The following is a 19,386-nucleotide window of genomic DNA, read 5'->3' as shown; positions in this document are numbered from 1 at the left end:
TACCAGAGTCTTTTCATACCTCTAATCATTTTCAACTCCCTTTAATTCTGCAATGTCCTTTTTGAGATGGGGTGACCAGTGCTGCACATGAGGCAACATCATTGACTCCCATTCCTTGCATCTCCTAACACCTTGGGTTTTTTTTTGTTTGTTTGTCTGTTTTTTACTTCAGTTGCACATTGACCAGAGGCCTTATTGAGTTGAGTTGATTCAGTTAATGTAGTACACTGCAATATGTATGAGTAGTTTAAATTTTTTCTTCCAATCTGCATTATTTGACATTTATCAACATTGAACTTCATCTATCATATTGTCCATTCATGTGAGTCCCTCTGAAGTTCTTCAAAATTTTCTCTGCACTGAATCTAAATAATTTTGTGACTTCATTATCTATTACAAACACTACCTTCAGATAGTATCAGAGGGGTAGCCGTGTTAGTCTGGATCTGTAAAAGCAGCAAAGAGTCCTGTGGCACCTTATAGACTAACAGATGTATTGGAGCATGAGCTTTCGTGGGTGAATACCCACTTCGTCGGATGCATGTAGTGGAAATTTCCAGGGGCAGGTATATATATGCAAGCAAGAAGCTAGCCTAAGGTGCCACAGGACTCTTTGCTACCTTCAGATACAAGGTCTCCGACTTCCTGTTATATGGTTTGTTAAATATGCCAGCCCAGAAGTCTCAAAACCTGGATGTCTAAATTTAGGGTCCTGAATCTGTATTTAGACACCTACATGAAGGTGGCCTGATTGTCAAAGGTACTTAGCATCCGCAAATTCCACTGAAGTCAATGGGAACTCAAAATACTCTGTAACTCTGAAAACCAAGGCCTAAATTTAGATGCCTAAATACAGATTTGGATGCCTAAATTTAGGCACTCCAGTTTAGATATTTTGTGTAAAAATTTCAAAAGCATCTCAGTGACATGGGATCCTAAGTCCTATTTTCAAAAGCACCTCAGTTGCTTTTGAAAGTATTACCTTTTATCCTTAAGCTATAAGAAAGTTGGATCCTGGAATGCATAGAGAAGAAATAGTACAAAGGCTAGGGGGCTGTTAAAAACTGTGTACCAAAGTGCTGTGAAATGCATTTGTGTTACTACAATATTTAAGAAAATCATAATATAAAGAAAACTATAATACCTCCTTTCTCCCACCTTTTGTTGGTTTGGTCTACTGAGGATGTAAGCTCTTCAGGGCAAGGATTTTCTCTTCCTATGTGATTGTACAGCACCTAGGTGCTACTGTTAGACAAATAAAATAGTAATCTGCATGGTACCGAACTGAATCTAAGATCTTGGCTATCAACATGACCATATGAGAACCGGAATTTTACTCTTTTCATAAAGACCTTATGCTAACATCACATGCAAGGTATTTCAATACAGTAAGTGTCCTATTTATGGAGAGATTTATAGCGAACAAGTAGGAACATTATTATTCTTTGTTAAAGCAGCAAAGAATCCTGTGGTACCTTATAGACTAACAGACGTTTTGCAGCATGAGCTTTCGTGGGTGAATACCCACTTCGTCGGATGCAAGTAGTGGAAATTTCCAGGGGCAGGTATATATATGCAAGCAAGAAGCAAGCTAGAGATAACGAGGTTAGTTCAATCAGCGAGGATGAGGCCCTGTTCTAGCAGTTGAGGTGTGAAAACCCAGGGAGGAGAAACTGGTTCTGTAGTTGGCAAGCCATTCACAGTCTTTGTTTAATCCTGAGCTGATGGTGTCAAATTTGCAGATGAACTGAAGCTCAGCAGTTTCTCTTTGAAGTCTGGTCCTGAAGTTTTTTTGCTGCAGGATGGCCACCTTAAGATCTGCTATTGTGTGGCCAGGGAGGTTGAAGTGTTCTCCTACAGGTTTTTGTATATTGCCATTCCTAATATCTGATTTGTGTCCATTTATCCTTTTCCGTAGAGACTGTCCAGTTTGGCTGATGTACATAGCAGAGGGGCATTGCTGGCATATGATGGCGTATATTACATTGGTGGACGTGCAGGTGAATGAACTAGTGATGGTGTGGCTGATCTGGTTAGGTCCTGTGATGGTGTCGCTGGTGTAGATATGTGGGCATGGATTGGTTCCTGAGCTAGAGTTACTATGGTGAGGTGTGCAGTTACTGATGAGAATATGCTTCAGGTTGGCAGGTTGTCTGTGGGTGAGGACTGGCCTGCCACCCAAGGCCTGTGAAAGTGTCGGATCGTTGTCCAGGATGGGTTGTAGATCCCTGATGATGCGTTGGAGGGGTTTTAGCTGGGGACTGTATGTGATGGCCAGTGGAGTCCTGTTGGTTTCTTTCTTGGGTTTGTCTTGCAGTAGGAGGCTTCTGGGTACACGTCTGGCTCTGTTGATCTGTTTCCTTATTTCCTCGTGTGGGTACTGTAGTCTTGAGAATGCTTGGTGGAGATTTTGTAGGTGTTGGTCTCTGTCTGAGGGGTTAGAGCAGATGCGGTTGTATCTCTAGCTTGCTTCTTGCTTGCATATATATATATACCTGCCCCTGGAAATTTCCACTACTTGCATCCGACGAAGTGGGTATTCACCCACGAAAGCTCATGCTGCAAAACGTCTGTTAGTCTATAAGGTGCCACAGGATTCTTTGCTGCTTTTACAGATCCAGACTAACATGGCTACCCCTCTGATACTTATTCTTTGTTATCACTTTAATTGAGCAAGACACACAATAGATTCGTCTTTTTTGCTTATGATTTTGCATTCATGCATACTCATCTGAATGTGGAAACATGCTTCATTTAACCTCTGTACCCTGATAAACAAATTTTTCCCTTGTAATTTGTAATATGTTTTTATTCTAAAATAATCTTTGCAGATTCCCATGACTGCTAGCCAAATCTTGCCTAACCCATTGGATGAGAAGCCTGTTTTATGGGAAAAAGTAACTTAGTTCAAATCTTTGAAGGGTTACTTTTTAAAATAAATTCTTTGTAACAGGCCCCATGTCTTCTATTTTTAGTGTCAAAATTAATCACTATTTTTGGTACTTTGTTACAGTTAGAGAGATAATCCACATTTAGAAAAAAACATTTAAATAACTCGCAGTTTGAGCAGCAAAACATAACATACAGTAAAGAAAAATTCAGTGTAATAATTTTTGCCTGGGTACTAAATGGAAAGGAGCCAAATAAGGACCACAGAGTCAAACCCTTTTGAACTTTGTGGGATGTTTAACCTTCAGTATCTGTATGCAAGCCTTCCCCCTACAGTTTTGATTGTGACTGTATCGATTTTTTGGTGACAACTCATCTGACAGAGATCTCAAACAGCTGTTCCACCAGGATTTCACATAAAACAATGAAAACCTATTCACCTGAAGGTATCTCGGGGGGTTTTGCCATTCAGGATCAAAATTAAATTACAGCGCCTTCCAATCCAGATCAAACCTGAACCATAACCCACCCCACTACAGCCAAATTAAAATATTCCCCTGAGCAAAGCATTCCTCTGTCAACTGCTGAACCTGCCAGCGTGTGACACAAGCACTTGAAATGTGTGAAAATGAGATGTGGAACATCTGTGAGGGTTCTGCATGCCACTCTATTTACAGATTATATTTACCTATAAAACATGTTTTCGATTATATTTTCTTACTGTGCGAATTAAATAAACTAGTTCTATCATGTGCAACCATAAGCCCCACCCCAACATGAGTCGTCAACAAGGTCATAGACTTTAAACACAGGCCTGTACACTTGAGCTAAGGATTAATTTATCTTCTCTGTACACTGGGCATGAGAGGGGAATGTGACACATACTTTGCTTGTGGGTTACACAGCTATTTGTTAGACAGCAGTAGAACATTAGGGGTTAGGAGCCCACAAGCCTGAGTCAGCTAATGTGTGTAATGTCCTGCAAAATTTGAAAGCTCTGGATCCTGGCTATGAGAACAGGCTGATGAGCTCCTGCTGACAAAGTTCAATGAAGTATAGCAAGAAAAATTACTGTACCTTGAGTAAACCACAAGGACTTCTGTATGGGTCTGTGAAAACCAAGCAGCAACAGGAAGTCACAGGGGCTCCTCTGGAAATAAAATACAATAGCATAAGCAAAGTTAAGATTAAATATGCTAACAGCTATCCTACCGGGGGAGGAGGAGGGGAGCTAGGTGGCAGCTCTTGGGAGTGAGAAGACACACTCTAGTGAAGACATTTACCTCTCTCTACAATATAGTTCATTAGAAGCAGCCAGCACCCTGAATAGCCCCATGCCACTTGCTTCCCTTCTGGACTTGTGGCACCATAGCACCATGCTGTTTAGAGTACTCCTCACTCAGAAGATGCTCTGGCTCCCAGAGCTAGCTCCACAGAGAAGTGGTGTGTGTGTGTAGCAGGGAAGGAGTAGGACTTAAGGGATATGAGAAAACATCTGCCTTAAGAAGGGCTAGATTTCCAGTTAGGCACAGTAGGCACGTGCTTAGGGGCACCAGCATTCTAAGGATGCCTAAAAGTTAAAAGTGGGTTATAAGTTTCATTTTTTACAGAACACATGAAGGTCAGCTGTAGGCGGGGCGGGGGGGAGGCAGTAGGGTGTGTAGGATTTCTCAGACTCTAAGGACAGTTCGTGGCATCACAGCCGACGGTGCCCCAAGTGCCACAGGCATAAACAGCACAACTGTGGAAGTTATAATAAAGCAAACAGAGTAAGAACAGAAAGCTGGTTCCTGTCCAGTGTGGAGATAGGCTATGGATTTACTAAGACCCTCTGTTTCTCATAAAGCAGATCAGTTCTTATATTATGGAAGATTTATATGAATATATCTTCCCCAAAATGGCAGAAAGGAAGCTGAGGAAGAGGAGACATTCACCCCAAAGGAAAAGCTCAGGCTTTTCAGTCTCTCTTTTGAAGTAGATTTTTATGACAGCAAATGCCTCTCCGTTGCTACTGCTCTGAAGACTCCAGCCAGAGGGACTCTCAGAACAGTACTCACAGCCTCTGCCCCAAAAGCAGGGAGTGGAGGCTGAAGATGGGATTTGTTTCATTTTTTTTCTTTAAAAAAAAATGAAAATCTGCATTACTTTATTAAACAAGGATTTCACATGTAGGATTCCACAAATTCACCATTGCTTGTTTATTCTAGATGAGTAGTGCAACAGCTAATTTATTTCTAGTGAGGCTCTTTGCTTAAGCAATCTCTTAGGTTTTCACAGCTCCTTTCCATCCAGGCACATCCTGAAATATCTTACAAACTATCACAGGACATGCTCGCTTGCTTTCTCTCTCTCCCACCAATGGTACAATGAATCCAATCCTAAATAAGGCATCTAGTTACTCCTTGCAAGATATAGAAGTCCAAACCAAAGTTTTCCCTTTTATGGGCAAATAGATCCCACAATAAAAACCAGCATGCTTTATGGTCCAAGCACAATGTGGTGACAAAGACCCGTCTTCCTTTGATTCTAATCTTTCCCAAGAACTAGCCACTTCCTTCCTCTCTCTCCTTTTATGCATGTCACCTGGGCCTCAGAGGATAATGAGTCCCAGCTGCATTTGCCCCAAGCTACTTAACCTCACCTGGTTCAAGGCCTGATAGAATTAAAGGTGTTTTGGTCTTGCCTCCAGCTATGGGACCACTGTTCAAGACCAAGAGCAGTGGGTGCTGTCCAGGATTCTCTGCTCAGTGTCCCCTTCAGGTTCCCTTGTTTTGACCCTTTGACCTTCACACCTGCCTTTGTTATATTTCTGTTGTCCCCCATAATCATAGACTGGGGGAGGGTCCTTTAGCTATGGGCCAGCTTGTGCCTATCCACCTCCCCGGAACCCAGTAGGACCAAGAAGGGTGGTAAAACCTATCACACAAACTACAGGACAAATTCTCTATCAATCCCATTGACTTCAATAGAGTTGTACTGTTGTAACTGAGAGGAGAATTTGGTAGCTAATATTCTGTCCTCAGGAAACATTTCACTATTACCGCATCTTTATGAGAATTAACGGATCTTTTTCTAACATGTTTTTTTTTTAAAGAGAGAAAACACATGAAATGTTTTTGATTAGATCATGCTGAAAGTGAATTTTCTCACAGAACTTTCCTCTACTAATCTCACATCAGTTGGATCTCTCTCTCTACTAGGAAAAGATATATGTGTTTACATATATCATATCATGTCAAAAACACACTGGAAAAATGGAGCTGTCTCAGCAGGAAAAAAACAGCTATTAAGCTGAAAACTCATTTGTATATTTTATAACAAAAAAGAATTTCCCCGGTTCTTTTAATTACTCTTTCCACAGTTGTTATCTAGTAAGAGTTTCCCTGTTTTTCTTGGTGACAGAATATGAGTCACTCAGATAAGACTTACTAGTGAAATGTCACTGATGGCGCATTCTTCAACAATTTCCTTTGTAGCCATCTTTTGATCATGTTTAGGGCACGGCTCCCTGAAAAATGCTTTCACTGCTTTCTGTACATGTCCCTTCTGGTTTCACAAAAATCAATATTTTTACCTAATTTATGTAAACCTCACCTGAAGGATCTGTTGGCCACCTAAACACATATGCACTTTCAAGGTCCATCCCTTTGCACCAGGTTTGTCCTCTGCTGACCATGACCTGTATGATGACTCCCTGTGGGCATTCTCCCCACCCCTAGCAAGTGTTCCCATAGATAAATACACCCACATGGAGGTCAGATCCCAGACATTCCTGTGAATGGTGACGAGTCCCATGGCATAACCAACCTGGGCTAGCATCTGTGAGCACTGAATTGTGGTGGGATACAGGGGCTGAGGGAAGTGGAGAGACAAAGGACAGACAGAATATGAGAGAAAAGAGTGACTAGCGTGGGGAGAGCGAGCAGGGAGATAAGAATGGGAAGCCAAGGCGATAAGAAGATAGGCGGAGAAGACTAAAGTCTGGGGGAATTAAAGAAATGAACAAAAAATAAAGTGAGATAAAGGAAAAAGAGAGAGAAGCACAGAAATATAAAGAAGGAGTGGGGACCTTTTTTCCCCCTTCCCCACATCTATCAAAATCCTTCTATGCTCATCTCCCTGCCCTTACCCAACACCGTTCCATACAATCCCCCCTCACCCTCACCAACAAAAGTGTCCTGTTTTTTCACTAATCATGTTTTCTGATCTAAAATCCCAAACCTGATGTTATTGTTCCTTCTTGATGATCCTCACACACACCCTGACCTGAGAGGTAATGGGCCACATAATAAGGAGAACAACTCTATGCCTGGTATGGGCACACTCCAAACCCCCTCCCCACAAAGAGCTGTCTTCAGGAAATTAAATCACACCATAAAGGAAACCAGCTCACAGTGGTGCTCTAACACATACAGCATGGAGTATTTCCACCATTGTCTTCAACCTAGTTGGCTGGATCACATGATCCAAAAAAAAATTGCTCACCGGGAGCAGCCGAGACTGTAGTTTAGTGTCTGACCTCTTCCTGTGTGATAATTTGGGAAGGAATGAGATAGAGCGTGGAGAGAGAATAGCATAGACTTTCTCATAGGCTTTATTGGGGTATGACTAAAAGGGCAGTGGTTGCTTGGAGTACTTCCTTCAGGGTTAAGGAACAGAAGGAAAACAGGATTCCTGACTTGAACACAATTGGAAATGTTTCACTAAGTTGTGTGTGTTGGCAATGGTTACGGAGGCTATTCTTTGCTTGTCCACCACACTAAACATAACATTCCATATATGCATGCCAAAGAGGGAGGCGAAGCAAGGTCTCCATGTTATCCACCCTTCCAGGATATCTGGCCAAGTTGAGGGAGTTTGCCCGCCATCTCATTGTTCTGTACAAGTACATCCTCCCCAACTTGTCTCCCTCTTCCTGGTTGGAGCCCCCACTCCCTCTGTAATTAAGAGAGTGGCAGTACCTTTGGATTTTTACCATCTACAGGCTGAAATTCATACTACATCTGGGATGTGCTGCTGAGATATGGGGTAGTGGTGGGGAGTAGGGAGACTTTTTATGGCAGTGATGCCAGTTCCTTTGTTCCTGGAAGACACTCCTGTGCCAGTGTTGTACACGTAGATGTTGAAGTGGCCTGTCAGTTAGACGTCAGCATGTTTTTATATATATAATAAATGGGACATGTGCAGATGAGAAATAGTTTGCGTGTTCATTAAAAAAATGGTGATATGATGGAGTTCATCAAGATAATATTCAGATAATCAACAAATGTGCAAAACCACACTGGTTGTAGTACAGAACATTAGTGTACCTATTGATAACCTTTTGCCAGGCTGAAAACTTACCACTCATTCCTATTCTTAATTTTCCTATTTCTTAGCTAGTTTTTGTTCCATTCCTGCACTCTCTTATCCTATTGCTACCAAATTTCTTTAATAGTCCCTTGTAGGGGACTTTGTCAATAGCTTTTTGAAAAGCCATATTGGTTGTCAGCCATGTTCTCTTTTTTCTCTGGTCTACTGAGATGTTTAAAGAATTCTAATAGGTTAGAGAAGTATGATTTTTCTTTATCCCTATCGGTTCCTGTTCATCTAGGTGTTTTGCAGTTCTATTTAATTATCATTTCTATCACATTACCTGGTATGAAATTAAAATTTACTTGTCAGTAATACTGAGGAAGATCACCACGAACTCATTTAGTAAAGATAGGAACAACTTCTGCCATTCTCTCGTGCAGTAATTGATTTTGCTGATAAAAATGCATATTTTTGTCAGCAACTCACCTATTTCTGTCTTGAATTCTTTCAGAATTTTTGGATGTACATCATCTGGCTGAAGTAATATATTGCTCTTTAATGTGTCACTTTCTTCCAGCATCTTTTGACATAGAAGCATAGAGGTGTAGGACTGGAAGGGACCTCAAAAGGTTTTCTAAGCCAGTCCCTTGCACTCAAGGTGGGACTAAAAATTATCTAGACCATCCCTGACAGATGTTTGTCTAATGTGCTCTCAGTCTCTAACAGTATCTTAATCTGTATCACCCAAAAAGGAGTAGGTAATCTAAGAGCGATACAAAAATATCACTTAGCATCTCTGCAATAAACTTATTTTCCTTTATTGCTCCTTTATTTGCTTTAGGAGTCTCACCAACAAACTGATTCTCTCACAGGTTTTCTTCTTTTCATATACTGAAATAATTTCTTATTTGTGTTTATATTGCAACCAGCCAACATGCTATGGGTTGCATGTTAATTCCATCACTGTATAATAGAGAAAAAGAGACATTTTACATAATAGATGCAACTACATTAACCATGTGAGAATTATATGGAAACAATCCCCATAACATGATAACCAGTGGTGGGTGATCCTCAAGAGGTTGAGTTTGGGTATTCAGCAGCCAGAAACTTTTTTGGAAGTTAAGCATCCAGATGCTGATCTGAACCTGCCAGAGTCTGCAAAATTAGGCTAGAAATTTCACAACATGCAATATTACTGCTTCTAGTCAGGCTGGAACAACAAACAAACAAACTGAGCACCTCTGTCACGGTATTTCAGCATTTCCATTTCTGGCGGGAACCAAGAGACAGCAGGCATCCTTATGAGAGCAACAAAATCAATGATAGAAGCTTGAAAAACCAGCAAGAAAGTACTGTACTATTCTCAGGTTTGCAAAATAGCCACACCACAAAGTGGACAAACATTATATGTCTTCTTTATATGCACCACTGGCATAGTCCCTGGGTCACCTGGAAGAGCAGCATGGAGTTCTTATCCAAATGCCAAGAAGAGAACCTAGAACACTTCAGTTAGGTCAGTATTAGCTCCCATAAACATTGCATACATTTCCCCCCTCAATCCCCCACCATACTTGGATACAGTGCTTGCTTCTCACTGGCTTATTTTATATCCACACACACATCTGCCTAAGCCACAGAATCTGGGTCTTGATGTAAGCTTCTTCAAAGTTCAGGGGTGTTCAGATCAGGGGGCTAGCTCAGGCTCAGTTCTAGACAAAGTGATGCTATATCTTTTGTGAGCTAGAGATTTTAATTTACATTTTCATATAAAACCCCCTTCAGAATACCGGTAAGAAAGGGCCCATAGAACCTATGAGAAATACTAGCTGTTCTCTCAGGGTACAAGAGCTAGCCTGGCTCAGGGTCGTGAAAAGAAACAGTATCTTTCACAGACCTGTAATAATACATGTTAATGAATTGAAGAAGAACTCCATGTGAGCTCCAAAGTTTGTCTCTCTCACCAACAGAACTTGGTCCAATAAAAATTATTACTCTACCCACCTTGTCTCTTTAAAACTGACTGGCATTTATATGACCCCTTTAGTCCACAGATTCCAAAGTGCTTTGTAACCTGTTTGACCAGTTATACATAGAGGTGGAATTTGTTCCATCTTTATTAAAAATGCTAGTGTTCTACAGTAGAAGTGTTACTACGGGATTTTAGACTATCTTCAATCTGCATTGCGTGTTGTCCATAGAACAGATACCCTGTTCTTTCTGACAGGTTTCAGAGTGGTAGCCATGTTAGTCTGTATCAGCAAAACCAACAAGGAGTCCTTGTGGCACCTCAGACTAATACATTTATTTGGGCATTAAATAAATTTGTTAGTCTCTAAGGTGCCACAAGGACTCCTTGTTGTTTTCCCTCTTCTTTCTGCTGTTGAAAATGAGAAAGGAGAAAGAGTTCCTTGATCTCAGTACAGCCTTCAATACAATGGATGACTCAGTCCTGTAGGCCCATCTCCATAGATATGTAGGCATGTCTAGTTCCCTTCTATTTTCTGCTCCTATTTATGAAGCTGTATTTTCTTTCACTCTGGCCCTTGGATTCTGCCTCTCCTTCTCTGCATTTCTAACTCCCATAACTTCCCCGTCCTTGCTATTTCTCTCCTCTTTTCTTGAGGAAAACAAGTACAAAAAGAGTGTGTGGGAGGGGAGAGGTAGGGACAGAGAGGGGGAGAAACCTTCTAATGAATAAGAATACAGTGTGCACACTGAACACATCTGTGTCAGTTTAGCTTCTGACCTTTTTTGTTCTATTGTCAGAACACAGGACAGTCTTCTGTTTAGCTAGACAATTTTTTTTTTTTAACAATCACTTATTTTCAGAGAAAACCATCAATGATTTCAGTGACAGGTTAAAAATTTGTGAACTCAAACCACCATGTAGTTTCAGGCTGGGTTGTTCCCATGCTTAATTTAATCTGTTCACTTTAGTTAACTGACAGAGTTGCCAAGTTGGAACCAAAATATGTCAAGATTTGTGTGTGTGTGTGTGTTTAAAGACACCCACTTTTTAACTGGTAACCCTTTGACTACAACATAAAAGGTAAAATAAAACATTACAGAACAGTTTTAGGTGGTTTTATATCATAACCGGGTCTGATATTAGTGATTTAATGACAAATGATATAACAGGCAGCTCACAAAACAATCCAAACAATCTAGTTTTTCTTTTTCCAATTCAGTAAATGGGAGAAAGCTAGGTGGTTTAGCTATATGCCCAGTTTCAGCTATCCTGAAGCTACAGACAGCCAATAGATGGTGCCTCCTATGACATGAATGTTTAACATCTTTTGTGACCTACAGTGACTGCCTCTGTGACAAGATGGATAACCTGGTTTTCCTCATTTTTTAAAATAAAGAACTTTGTATCTATTTATGGACAATTAGCAACCCTGCTTACTGGCAGTGCATCAGAGAGACTTTCCACCATATGTTATCTAATCGCTGAATATCAGCCTTCTGGAAACTGGCAAGATCAACAATCCTGTTTTTGTCTAATGGCTGGCCTCCTCCCTATGAGATCGTCCAAAGCTAGATAACCTTCACAAAGCCTTTGAAAGTGGTGCTACAGCTGCAGCAGCACTTTGCTGAAAGCCAGGAACCATGCCTCCCAGTAAGGCTAACCTTTCCTGCTTACCTGATTCTCTACCTGTCATTCCATTTATCTGATGAGCTGTTTTAAACGTTAACATTTGCAAAGGTACCGAGGGGATTTGACACATCTTGCACTAATTTCAATGGAAGATATACAGCTAAATCTCCTAGACAGCTTTGCAAATCTCAACCAAATATTCTGGCAATGGAGGAAGAGATGAAAATTTCAGACCTCATGCAGTTTAGCACATATAAACAATGGCTCGAGGGGAGTGGTCATACAGCAAAAAATCTGCTATGCCCTAAGTGAACTTTTATGTCCAAAATGATTGTAACAATTGTGCATTTTATGACTATTATGCGAGCAAACAAAGGAAACCAAGACAGTAAAATCTGCCTCTCTCTACCATCACCTCAAGTAGAATAGGAAAATCTGAGGAGTCAGGGTTAGGTCAGCTTTAAGAAATCTACATCGCTTGTCAGTATCCATTGCCTCACTTTAAAACGATCAAAAAAGAACTAACAATATCCAGACCCAGAATTTGTGCAAATGTATCAGTTAGGCATGACCAAAAAAAAATCTCCATTTACATTTCCTAAACTAATCTACTGAGCTTTCAGCCAACAGAGACAAGAAATTCCAGCCCACAAGAAGACAATAGCTAGTCCACATTAAACATAGTGACATATATATTTGGGGCCAAATCCTTGTATGGTATAAGTGGAGCACTGTTGAAGTCAATGAAGCTAAGGTGATTTGCGTGAGCTGAGACAGCCCATGCAGGACAGCAATCATGCAGTTTTGTATTTATTAAGACACAAAACATTATTCAGGACAGTTAGGCCATCTCCTAAGCTAGTGTAAATATTGCCCTGCAGCTATAATTGAAGGCAGCATCACTGAACAATAATAGTTTCAATTCATTTCACTGTGACATGGGATTAAACATTTCTTAAATCCAAACATTTGTGTTTCAATGGACCAGATATTGTAGCGTAGTCTAGCTGCTGGCAGGGCCAGAGTAACCCAGAGGCTTTAGAGGCTGCAGTCCAGGGCCCCAGGCTAAGGGAGGCCCCGGTGCGGCAGGGCTCAGGCAGGGTGCCTGCATGCCGTGGCCCCACACTGCTCCTGGAAGCAGTCGGCTTCTGGTACATATCTGCGGCCCTTGTCGGGGAGGAGGAGGTGGCTCTGCATGCTGGCCCCGCCCCCAGCACTGTCCCCACAGCTCCCATTGGCCAGGAACCGGGCGTGGGCAGCACATGGGGACATGCTGTCCCCTTCCCCACCAGGGGCGCGCAGAGACGTGCCAGCAGCCAGCTGTTTCCAGGCACAGAGGCCACGGCATGCAGCCTGCCCAAGCCCTGCTGCACCACCAACCAGGAGCCACCTGTGATAAGTGCCTCGCAGCTGGAGTCTGCACCTCGCAGCCCCTCCTGCACCCCACCCCCTGCCCCAGGTCAAAATCCCATCCTGCACCAAACTCCCTCCCAGAGCCCACATCCTCACCCACTCCTGCACCCCCAACACTCTGCTCCAGCCTGGCGCCCCCTCCTGCACCCAAACTCCCTCCCCGAAACAAACAAATATAAGAGCTGTTCTAAGGTAAGAAGGAGGCTATTTTGAATTAACTTAACTATAGTCTACATGTTTTAAGACTGAAATGTAACCACAGAACAGCTTTATGTTAATTAAAAGGCAAGTTTAGTATAGTGTTAACAGCTTCGATGCCATAATTGTGATCACTGTGTTTTAAATTACAGGGGCCCCACAAAATCTAATAACCCCGGGCGCACAGGAGAGTTAATCTGGCCCTGGCTGTTGGGAGCAGCAGTCCTCATGCTCTTGCCATCTATAATCATTTTACCTCTAGATTCTTTACAGTTAATAGCATGGCAGAAGCAAAAGCTATAGTATTTGCACTAGAAAAAAAGCAATGGATGTACAGCCTGGTGCTAAACAACAAACATTTAAAATAATCCACATTGCAAACTCTTTTTGTTATTTTGACTGCATCAATTGCATTTTTAGTCAGTTTGTCACTAAGAGCCCCTTGTAGTTTTTCTTTAGTTTAAATTATTTTGCTGCAGGATAGCCAGCCATCTACAATTGTAATGAGACACACTATTGAATAAAATAATGTCTAATCCCCTGACAGTACACTGCACTTCACTGTCAGTGAGAAAAAAAATATCCCTTTTTTAGTTAGCAAAGACATGTTCATTCTTTTGCAACTGCGGAGAGAATTTTTCCAATGATATGACTAACATTCTAAAAATAGAGATTGTAATAAAAAAACAAAGAATCCCTTATATTGATTTTTAGGAGCCATTTTCTCCATTACAGACAGTTTAGCCCTTTTTTAGGTTTTAAAACCAGTTTAACATTTCTTACCTTAATTTCTTTTGCCAACATTAACAGAGATGTGTCTGAAGGAGCTACCCTAGGAGGGTGCAACTCTCCGATAAGCTTTCACAGCTGAGGTCAGTTGAAACATTCAGACTTTGTGGCAAATAATATTGGGAGAGTGCTCCTGAAGCATGCATCCCAGCTTTTATACAAGACTGACTGCTTGCTGAAAACGTGTGGCCTGATTCTTTGTGCACCTTGTGTGATCATTACTACCTGTGTGTAACCCTTCTGCCGGGCCGAAACAATAGCAGCAAGGGCCGGGTTCAATACATAGGGGTCCCTTCCCCACAACGTAATGCAAACCAGCTCAAGCCCCCACCCAGTGACCTGGGAAAATCTTACACACACCCCTGGGCGCCTCGAGGAGGCAATACTTCCCCTCTCGCAAGCACAGACTCTTGGTGTAGCAGAAAAGGTTTAATTACATGAGATAAACAACAAGCATTAAACTGGGAAAATACCTCAACTAGAGTTCATAGGTCAAACCGTGAGCAAAGACCCACCCCAGCAAATTGGGCCGTGTCCTTCTCTTGGGGCCCTTGAGTCCAGCAACCCCCAAATCACCCACAGTCCCAAAAGTCCCACAATCCAAAAGTCTCTGTCCCGGGTCAGTGCAGCCCCAGAGTTCAAGAGTCTCTCTGCAGAGGTCCCCCTCCCCAGCCTGGGTAGAAAGGGGCACCTTACGTGGGTTCGGGGCCAACTGCCCTGCCTCTTCATGGGGTTCTGCTTCCACTAGTCGTCCCCGCAAACAGCTCAGCTCCGCTTGCTCTGTGGGCTGCTCCGCTCTGCCAGCTGCTCTGGCCCACCAGCTGTCCTGTGAGCCACTCTAGCCGTCCTCATGAGCTTCTTGGCTCCACTCACCCAGGGCTGCACAAACTGCTCCACTCCGCTCTGCCAGCTGCTCTGCTCCACGGTATTGCTTCAGGCTCCCCCACTCATAAGCACAGTACTCAGTGCTATCAGCTCAGCAAGTCCAGCTCTTCAGTGATTTCAGCTCTTAGTGATTCCAGCTCATAGTAGGGGAGCCCCAGTGAGTTCAGCTCAGTAACCTGTATCTAGATTCTTAAGGGACTCAAAAATTAACTCTGACATTCCACAGTGGATAGAGGCACCAGTGGGACTGGTGCTTCTGGCTCACACAAGAAGCCTGCACCACTCAGTACAGATCTCTGTCCCCAGCCTCTCTCCTTTCAATGGGTTTTGGAACTCATGTGCCCCATCTAGCAAGCGCTATCCAGCTGACAATGAAACCCCCCATCACAAGACAATTTTGTAGTTCCCCATTTACCCAATCAGGGTGACAACATTTCATTCCTCCTGCCCCAATAACAACGAAATTGGGGCTCTCACAGCTGTGAAAATAACCATCCCATGCTGCTTTGCGGTATGCTAAATGGGGTGGGAGTGCCCATGCAAATAACCGAAATACCAATGCAACACTTTAAACTTCATTCTGCACTCCCCATAATTTACCACCAGATGTCAGGGTGGGGCTCATCCTGACTCTGCTTACATGTGCACAGTGAGTACAATGGCGATACAAACCCTCACCATGGCTGAATGGTATCATTTTACAGCTGCTTTGCGCAGGTGTAAACAGCAATACAAAATGCTACACCTCTAAGAGGCACAGCACATGATACACTACAGTGGCTTTGCACTCTCCTAATCCTAGTTTGCTGTGTCTGGGGCCTGTCTAAATTACAGTATCCTCCTCAGGCTGATTTATCACACCCTACTAAGCTGCATGCTGTCACCCTGCCTCCAATATGATCCTCACATCCCCAGAACACCCCCTGCACACTCCTACGCCAGCACTTGCAAAGAGGTCCTCAGAAGGCAACTTCCTGGCTGTCTTCCCTAATTCTGGTGCTAGGGGACTTCTCCCTCAGGTAGAACCAAGGCTTTTAGAGTCACTTTCTGCTGCTTTGGACCTCTTACATGGCGTACAGGGGCCAGAGTGGCGGGGGTGAAAAGCTCACCTTCAGAGTCTGTCATCCAGATAGCTAGATACTTAGTGCTATCTACTCTAAAAATTGGAACTATGCTAGTATGACTGCCTGCCCCCCTGTCTTCACATCCGGCGCTCTAATAATCTTTGTACAACATATATCTTGTGAAGTATCATTTGAAAAGTAATAACTTGCTGGTCAATAATATCATAGTGTATGTCGCAACATAAAGTTATGAATTTCCCCTGTGTGAAGTTGGTAGCACATGTTCAAACCCACAGATCACCGATTAGGCAGGAGTGGTTAAGCAGGCCTGTCTTAAACAAAGGAATGTGTGTTCACATCAGTTTACATATAAGAAGTAAACAAGGTGTGACACTGGCAGACCAAATGCCAGCTCTTGCCAAGGCTTCATTTCTGGAAACCAGTGGTTTTCACCTGTGTGTTAGTAAGGTTAAGATGGGTATTGGCCTTATAAAAATGCATTTAGTTTTAGACTTTATGAAATATTTGTAAGCTGCTGCATGTATTAATCTCACCTATAATACTTTATCACATACTATAAGGTAATATTTAAGTTTTTGCTTTGTAACAGTAAAAAATGTTTGCTCTGAAACTGGGAACCCACTCAGGAGGGACTATCTCCTGCCCACTAAGCAGGCTTAACCGAACTAAATTGGTCTTTGTGGGACATTAAAATACAATGACTTTGTTAACAGCCCCCTCGCACCCACGAAGAGGCTATGTGCAAAAGGGCTTCTCCCATCAGCTTGAATTCTGGAAGAAGAAAATAAAAATAGCTGACAGGAAAATTGTTCATCTTTTGCTGTTTGGACTCACAGGGCTGGAGCTTTGAAACGGAAGCAGAGATCCCCGCAGTCTCCTGGGTTAGCCCTAAGAGACATTCAGAACTGACAGATTACTACAACCCTGTCGCCTTTTGAAACCACAGATGGTAACTTATTTGTGTGTGTATGTTTGCCTGCCTTTTCCTTGTAATAACTCTCTCATTTCTTTTCTTAGATAGTTTACTATAGGATTGACTACAAGTGTTGTCTTTGGGGTGAGATGGGTGGTACAAATTGACCTTGACTGGTCTCTTGGGACTGGGAGCGACATGAATATTTTGTGGCCTTTGGTGTATAGCAACCATCTATCACTAAGTCCAGCTTGTGTGGGTGGCAAGATAGACTGGAATGCCCAAAGGTACTGTCTGTGACTCCATGGTAAGACTGTTACAGTGCTTTAGGAGTTCACGCTTGTTACTGGGCTGGTGAAATCTAACTGGGGTCTCTGCTCTGTTTCTTGGCAGTCTGCCTGAGGTTGGCACTCACAGTCATGAGTCACCCCATGGACAGAGAATATATTATACACTCACCTAGTGCATATATAGCCACAATAAACATGCTTGTGTTGCTGAAATCAGCATTATGATGTTGAATTACTGTGTAAATTAAAATAATTTGCAGGCAGGGTTTTCCTGTATCCACCAGAGGTGGAAGGAAGTACTATGTGCAGATGCAGTCTGGCAGTGAGTGTTTTAATGTGAACTTTGGGTACTAAATGATAGGAAAGGCATTTCCCTCACCAGTCATTTCCATTATTAAAGCTTTTTGTGGATGGGTTTTACCCTTTAGCCACCTTAACTGGATTTTAACTAAGTTTTTCTTGGCGTGACTACAAACTGGAGTCACTTCATCTCCCACTAAAGGTAAGTGCAACTACCTACGGGCATGCACTGAAGACAAGCATATCATGGTGCACAGTAACACTTCAGGGCAAGCAGTAAAGGGGAATTCTTTTCCCATTGAAACGGCATGAAGAATGTAAGGAGGCAGAATGCAATTGCCCATTAAGAACCCTGAGCCCTTGAATGCTAAAGAAGAGAATGAAATACCAGACTTTTACAGTTGTGTGGGTGTGAATGCACAGCAGACATTCCTTTGGAGCAGGGCCAACTCTATGAGGGTGCAGGGTCCAGGGCTGAAATGATGAATATGTCATTTCTGAGACCGACCCATCACATCTGGGACCAACCGTTCCCAGCACCGACCAATTGCACCAGTGGCCCTTGGGGCCACCCAAAGCACGGGCCCCGGAGCGGTCGCCCCGATTCACCATATCCAAGGAATGGCTTTGGAGCATTGCACAATACAGTCTCCTGGCCTGTACTCACTGAATTCAATGGGAATATTCATATACAAAAAGTTAAGCAAATATATGTCTTTATAGCATCAGGGATGTTATGAATAAAATATGCTTACCTTCCACTGTGATGCAGGCCCCATTTCTGTACCTTCTTCTCACTTAGAGAAAATATTTTAAACACTTTTCCTACCACTGTCTACAATTCCAGTGCTTGTTACATCCCTCACCAGCAGCATTGCCTTCCTCTGCAGCACCGCAGTGATAAGTCTGACATTACAAATTGTTTTATGAATGTGTAAGGTGTGAGGCCTTCTTCTTCAGTAAAAACAGCAGCCAGATTGAGAGTCAGCAGCCACGAGCTAAGTTGCAGAGAGTCACATCTTCACTTTCCAGCTAAATTGCACCAAAACAATATAATATTGGGCTGTTAAGAAGTACTGTCTAAGCTCCTGTCTTAATAGTACCCATCATCACCAGAGAAAGAAACAAATCTTAAAATGTTTAAAGAAAACTCTGTTTGACGGTATTCTATCTGGCATGAAATCACTTCGCAGCAGTTGTGATTGTGAAATCTATACTTTTCTATTGTTTTTGCCTTTATGGCTCCTAATTCTGTATGGTCTCAGTCTGATTCTTTGGTTGTTTCTGTCTGTTAAATAAATGATTTTGCAAGATTTAAATCAACTATGTGGTGGGGTATGATTGGTCAAAGAATTGTTTCATAATACTTTAGTAAAATGATTGGGTAAAATAGAGCTAATCAGGACTCAAGTTTCAGTATATAAACTTGGGTCCATGAAGAAGACTGGGGGCAAAAAGAAGAATAAGGAAAGACCTGAAAGAAGAACTCACCTGCAATCCACAGCCCAAGATCAGAGCTGCTAGAATCCTCTGCAGGACCATGACGTGCAGCAACCAGAACCCGGAGGAGACTGCCCTAGCCTGGCCAATGTCTGCCTGCGTGATCAGGCTTGGTGAGCAAAGCATTGTATGTTTAGTGGGTGTATTCTGCTTGGTAATTGTTAATAAATAGAGGTTAAGAATATTACCGTGTAAGACTCTCCCACTGGGAATAGGTCCTTCAAACCC

General features: G+C 42.5%; 1 long non-coding RNA gene across 3 annotated transcripts in view; it reads right to left on the bottom strand.

The window, feature by feature from the left end:
- Positions 1-14,300, bottom strand: part of LOC123361774 — an 81,282-nt gene extending 66,982 nt beyond the window's left edge. For all 3 annotated transcript variants that reach the window (XR_006576225.1, XR_006576224.1, XR_006576223.1), the window contains exons 1-2: positions 14,180-14,300; positions 3,967-4,039 (exon numbers count right to left, since the gene is read on the bottom strand). This is a non-coding gene — a long non-coding RNA (uncharacterized LOC123361774). The remainder of the gene's footprint in view (positions 1-3,966; positions 4,040-14,179) is intronic.
- Between the last annotated feature and the right edge of the window lie 5,086 nt (positions 14,301-19,386).

The sequence above is a fragment of the Mauremys mutica genome, chromosome 1 (genome assembly GCF_020497125.1).
Source record: "Mauremys mutica isolate MM-2020 ecotype Southern chromosome 1, ASM2049712v1, whole genome shotgun sequence".
Classification (NCBI taxonomy): domain Eukaryota; kingdom Metazoa; phylum Chordata; order Testudines; family Geoemydidae; genus Mauremys; species Mauremys mutica.
The sequence above is the reverse complement of the archived record's forward strand: the minus strand, read 5'-3'. Positions and strand labels throughout refer to the sequence as shown.